Source organism: Zingiber officinale, chromosome 6B (assembly GCF_018446385.1).
Source record: "Zingiber officinale cultivar Zhangliang chromosome 6B, Zo_v1.1, whole genome shotgun sequence".
In the NCBI taxonomy this organism is placed as follows: Eukaryota; Viridiplantae; Streptophyta; class Magnoliopsida; order Zingiberales; family Zingiberaceae; genus Zingiber; species Zingiber officinale.
In genome coordinates, this window is record NC_055996.1 from 102,191,996 (window position 1) to 102,198,461 (window position 6,466).

At 33.2% G+C, this 6,466-nt stretch overlaps 1 non-coding gene across 1 annotated transcript; it reads left to right on the plus strand.

Moving 5' to 3' along the window:
• The first annotated feature begins 426 nt into the window (after window positions 1–426).
• On the plus strand, window positions 427–500 carry TRNAV-CAC. The gene has a single exon. It is a non-coding gene; the product is annotated as a tRNA-Val (tRNA).
• Window positions 501–6,466: the final 5,966 nt, after the last annotated feature.

The window sequence follows — 6,466 nt, forward strand, 5'->3', positions numbered from 1 at the left end:
GATTTTCTCGCTGCATTCGCCGGAAAATTGGAAGGGGTTGTCGAGGTGGAACTCCATCAGCGACGACAGAGAAAGTTATCAAGAAGGCGCGACGCTGGGATCTTTATATAGTAAGTACTAAACTAGAGTTTATATAATACCAGAACCACCGCTGCCTATTTTCTGCACTTTTCTCATCAAGCATTTGCAAACCAGATATAAAACACATTTTTCCTATGACTCACGCAACTTATAGGAATCAAACTGTAAGTGTACTTACTAGTTGAGGTCAATAGCCAGCTCACAAGTCAAATTTGCTCAGTCCAATAGCGAATCACGATCTGAACCGATGAGGTGAATTCAGGTCAATCTCAGGTAAATTTAATTATTAATATATTTAAAATCCTATATATCTTTATATTTTAATAGATCCTCAATCTAATCGTTGTCTGGGTGGTGTAGTTGGTTATCACGTTAGTCTCACACACTAAAGGTCCCCAGTTCGAACCTGGGCTCAGACATTTTATCAGTTTTTAGAATTCCTACGTCTTTTTAGTCTGCACGGTATATTAATATAACGATTGTACCACTATATTGTTATCACCCATTATTATTTATTTTTTAAAAAGAATACTTTTTAAAAAAAAGATAATAAGAGGTTTTTTTTTTCACTTTTACCTTGTATAAATCAAATTACTATAATGTCATACTGATTTCCCCATTCCAGTGGCCCTATCAAAATTTTTCAACTCCCCAGATGATGAATCGAGAAGTGTCAATGGATCCTAGCTAGTTAGTTAGTACCATAAATAATTCGAACGGTAATATATCATGTTTGAAATTCAAACCGCATCTCCCATGTAAAATTTATAAAAGTTTTGTATAATTAAAAAAAAGTTAATAAAAAAAGTTTAAACCATTATAAAAATGATGTTTAAAATTTATAGTTAAAGAGCAGTAAGTAAAATCTTAAATTAGCTCTTTTCTCTTGAAATTAATATAACATACATGACTACATCTTATAAATTTGACTAAAAAAAATTCATTTAGAACTCTTAATCATAATCATTAGAAATATTTCAATAAAATTTTATAATATTGATGTGGTATATGTTAGTGCAATTATCCTTATGTCAAAGTTGACCAATTTATTTTAAGTTTGAGTTTTGATGTTTAACAATATATGGAGATTACATGTATAATTATCTATTAGGGAGAATGTTGGTGCAAGTCTACTCTGGTCAAACGTTGACCAGTTTGAAGTGAGAGAGTAGTCAAGTAGATCAAAGTTGACCGGATACTTAACTAGGAATAAAGCTAGGCAAACACTTGGTGTGAAAGTCCCGATGAGTGAAGTCGGATAGTGAAGAAAGTCATGGTAAGTAAAGCTACGTAAATGTAAAGTCCTAGTGAGTGAAGCTAGGAAATTGGAAATGTTGGTGCAGATTGCACTAATAATCAGGTTTTGATGTATAACAAATAAGTTAAAGTATGTGGTGTTTGTCTAACATTTTACTAAGTGTGCAGAAATTGATGGGTCTAGAGGACTGAAACACCAGGCTGAAGTTTAGCTAGGTTGTTAGTTGACAGAAAGTCTAGGTTGGTTGAGATATGACAAAAGGAAGTTCAGTTGGGTTAACAATTGGTGAAGTCCAGGTTGGTTAAGATCTGGTAGGAAGTCCTGCTGGGTCAAGGTGTTAGAGCAATATGGATACCCTAAGTTTTGATGTTTGGACAAAGATTTAAGTTAAGTTTATTGTTGTATTTTATATGCATTGTGAGTGTGCAGGAAACAGGTACAACAAGGAAAGTCCAAGGGTGATCTTGACAAAGAAGGAAAGTCCAAGGGTGAGTCTTGGCGGTGTAAGTCCAAGTATGTGATCTTGGCAATATAAGTCCAAGTGTGCAGACAAGGACGAGTGCATGAGAGATTGTACTCAGGCTAAAATTTCAGTATGCATTATAGTAGTATTGCAACATTACTATAGCGGCACTATAGCGTTACTGTGGCAGTCGACTGGTGTTTTCATCAGTCGACTGGTAGCCGACTGTTGGCTTGTAACGGTCGAATTTTACTTAGAACCAGTCAACTGGTGGTTGTACCAGTCGACTGGTGGCTGGAAATATAGTTAGGTATTTCCTCCCAAGCTCTATTTAAGAGAGCTCGGGGTACTCGGTCATGGTTGACGAAAATAGAGGTGGTTAACCCTTATTAGAGTCTCCAAGGTCTTCTTGAATAATCAAGAGCTTGTGCGAGTTTGTGGCGAGTTTTCTCCACCCACAAAGAGCTACTCGAGCTAGCCGGAGGTTTTCCAAGGAGTGATCCGCCAACGGATCGGAATCGTCCACCTTACAGATAGTCGTGGAGTAAAAGCTTCATCTCCAAACCACATTAAACAACGTGTTAGCTTTGCTTTCTTTTGTTAGTGTTTGTCTTGTATTTCCGCTGTGCACACTAACCATTGTAGGAAGCGATATTTTGGGTAAAATGCTATTCACCCCCCCTCTCTCTGGCGAATGTCAAGGTCCCAACACAAGGGACCTGACATCAAGGAAGTTTGCAAATGGTAAGTGAGGTAAGTCACTGTAGAAGAGAGATCTAGTGAGGATGATTCCTAGTAAGATTATAGCACAGTCCAGCTTAGGACCATTTGGGATGTCTAAGCTGAGACCATCACTAGATCCTAGTCTTGGGAAGACAGGATCTAAGTCATAAATTGATCATTTACTTAATATGCTAACTTTGTTTTGTAGGACCATTTTTGTTTTCTTGGACTAACTCTTTGTTGCAGGAAAGAATGTCCAGGCGCCTGAAAGGGATTCGGGTGCCCGAGTGAGTTGTGACGAGGAGCGCCTTGGGCGGGTGCTTGACCAAGCAGTCGGGCAGTCTGGGCGCCCAGACAAGGAAAATTTTATCTTTCCACACACTGAGTTGGGGCGTAATAACTGGTTGACCCACGTCAACAGTCCAGACACCCGGAGATGGATAAATTTTGAGGAAGAAGTTTCGACGAGGGCTCGCCACATTAGCACAGTCTGGGAGCCCAGAAGGAGATCCAGGTGCTCGGATGAGGCTATAAAAGGAGGCTTCAACCAATAGCTTCAGTACAACATTTGCTACAACTTTCGTTCTTGCACACTGCTCCAAGAAGGCTCCGACGATCCTAAAAAGCTACTCCGACAATTGATGATTAAGGAACTCTGTTCATATTTTCTTTTTGTCAGTAACCTTTTATTTTACAATTCGTGTATTCAAATTTTGTTATTCAAATATTCGAACTGATAGTGATTGCCTAAAGAAAGCACTCAATGAGTTCGGACCTTAGAATAGGAGTTGTCAAAGGATCCCAACCAAGTAAAACTACTTGTGTTAGCGTTTGTATTTTCGTGATTCTTTCCACTATGTATTCTTGTGACTTTTGAGCGAGTGACAAACGCTATTCATCCCCCTCTAGTGTTTTAACGATCCAACCGGAAAATTTTCGTGGGCAGGATTATTTGGAAAATTTTGAAACACGTGGTTACTTTAATAATGTCCAAGTGATTAACCACAACTTGATTGTTTATCCAAAGAATACTTACTTGTTGGACCCAAAACTAAATTTGAATCTAATACAAGTTAAACTAAATCCTGAAATTCAATTTAACTCATCTCATAAAATTGTAGGATTCCCTTGATCGAAAATATAGATTGAGTGAGATAAATAAAATTAAAAAATTAAAATAAAATAAATAAATAAAATTTAATTAAGAGAAATTAAATTATAAATTAAATTAAAATAAATTAAATCAAATTAAAATAAAATAAAATAGAATAAATGAAAATAAATTAAATCAAATTAAAATAAATTAAATCAACATAAATAAAATAAAATAAAATAAATAAAATTATTTGAAAATACCTCGTAAAATTTTACTCCTTATAAACATGCAAGTGTTTATGCCTACTTTGAAAAATTTTACTTGTGTCTTTAAATATTTCATATTTTGATATACTGTTTATATATATATATATATATATATTATGTATACCAAAGGGAAAGATACTGAGTTAGGTTAGAAAAATTAACTCATTTTACTTAAATTTAAACTTAATTTGTACTACATGTTTAATGTTTTTTTTTGAATTTTTTTTTTTTAAATTTAACTAGATTGTCATTACATCAAAAATAAGAAGATTGTTGGTGCAGATTACACTAATAATTAGGTTTTCATGTATGACAAATAGGTTAAATTAGATGTGTTGTTTATTAACCTTTTACTAAGTGTGTAGGGCTTGGTGGGTCTAGAAAACTGAAACACCATACTAAAGTCTGGCTAGGTTGATAGTTGACAGGAAGTTCAGATTAATTGAGATCTGACAGAAGGAAGTCTAGTTGGATTGACAACTAGCTGAAGTCTAGATTGATTGAGATCTAACAGGAAGTCCTGGTGGATCGGATCAAAGAACCTGACATCAAGAAAGTTTGCAAATGATAAGTAAGGTAAATCATTTAAGGAGAGAGATGCAGTGAAAACGAGTCTCGAGAGAATTATAGGTATGGTCCATCTTAAAACCATTCAGAAAGTCTATGCTGAAACTATGTGAAATGACGCTAACTCCTATTTTAATTAAACAATACTATTTTTTTATAAGGAGATGATTAATTATTACATATGATGTATTTCTAAACATGTTCTTTAGACTGATATAATAGGCTAACTTGATTGATGCACAGATTAAACTTTAAGTTAATATTTGAGTATATTTGCATATGCAGACCTGTGATGCAATCAAGCATCACTTACATCCAAGTACAACATATTAATCATTTTTTAAAAATAGATAATCTAACTAAATGAATATGCACTACAACGAGAAAGAAAAAAAAATCTAGAAGTTAAGATATATAGATATATCAAAGTATGACTGGTCAAGCAAAATGCTAATGGCACATAATCATAGTGTGGCCATATCTGTACGAGTAAATTTTTTGAAAACTAGTCTAAATATCCTAAAAACTAAGGAATAATACTTAAACATACTTTTTTTTTTCAAAAACCTTCATAAATCATAAAATAAAATATTATCCTATTATAATACGGTAAGCAGCGAAGTCCTCGGGTATGTACTGTAGTGGCCCGATCCAGTCAATCATTAGAGCCTCCAATCTCATTGTTATTATCACCTGCAACCATTCAAACCAAATGAGCCCAATGGATCAACATGTTCTAACCAGTAATCACCATTAATATGTATACAAGCATGTGCATCATTAAAATATTCTTACTAAAATACATTTAGCTTAAAATCATGAACACGTAAATCATAAAAATCCATATAATCGTTTATCATCTCCATACATCATAGAATCATCATTATATCATCGTATTACTTTTATTATCATCTTATATCGTATAATCCTTTTAAGATAAGATTCGTTCATTGAAAATAATTATGATCGATTGATTAATCTCAACTGTACAACTATGGTATCTAATGACAGGACATCAACATCTCTTGTCATTGGACAATGACCTAATATAAAAATATGATGTTGGACTCCTTACGAGACCTTTTTCTATAAGTAAACTCCTTCTGAGATATTTTATCTTACGGTATTTTTATTAAATCAGAATCATTATCAGAAAATATAAAAGAGAGAGAAATCAAATATTCAGATATTCTATTTGTAATTTGATTACAAATAAAATATAAAAGAGAGAGAAATCAAATATACAAATATTCTATTTGTAATTTGATTACGAATAAAATATAAAAGAGTGAAATCAAATATTTGGATATTCTATTTGTAATTTGATTACAAATAAAATATATATAAGAGAAAAATCAAGTATTTAGATATTCTATTTGTAATTTAATTACGAATAAAATATAAAAGAGAGAAATCAATATTTGTGAATATTATAAATTTTCTCTCTCACTTTATAATACACGTTCCCATTTTTTCTCTTCCACTTTTGTATATATGTTCCCCTCTTTTCTCTCCCACTCGATAATACACGTTTCCCTCTTTTTCTCCCATGTTCATAATACACGTTCCCCTCTCTCCTTACTATAATATACATCTCTCTTTCTCTCTCGGAAAAAAAAAAGAAAGAATGAAAAAGAGAATTTTTGGTGAAAAATTCTACAGTTCATTTTGTGAGAAAAGTTAAAGAGTTAGCCCACACTTTTGTCCATCTGTTGATTCGAAGAATTGGAGAGGAAGATCGTGGCATTGGAAGAACTCCGGCAACCTGTGAAGAACTCCGGCGACCTGCAAATCTTAGGCACGAACTCAAGGTAAAGATTCTATTTTGTAGAATTATAAAGAAAATATTATAATGTTTACATGTTGAATTATAAGAGATTTTATAATTAAACAAGATCTTTTGTTCGATCTAAACAAAATTGTTTTGTTGTGAAAAATTTTAAAAGGCGTTTAATCTATTTTTCACACCTTCCGTTGCGCATCGAACAGTTAAATACCAACATATGGTATCA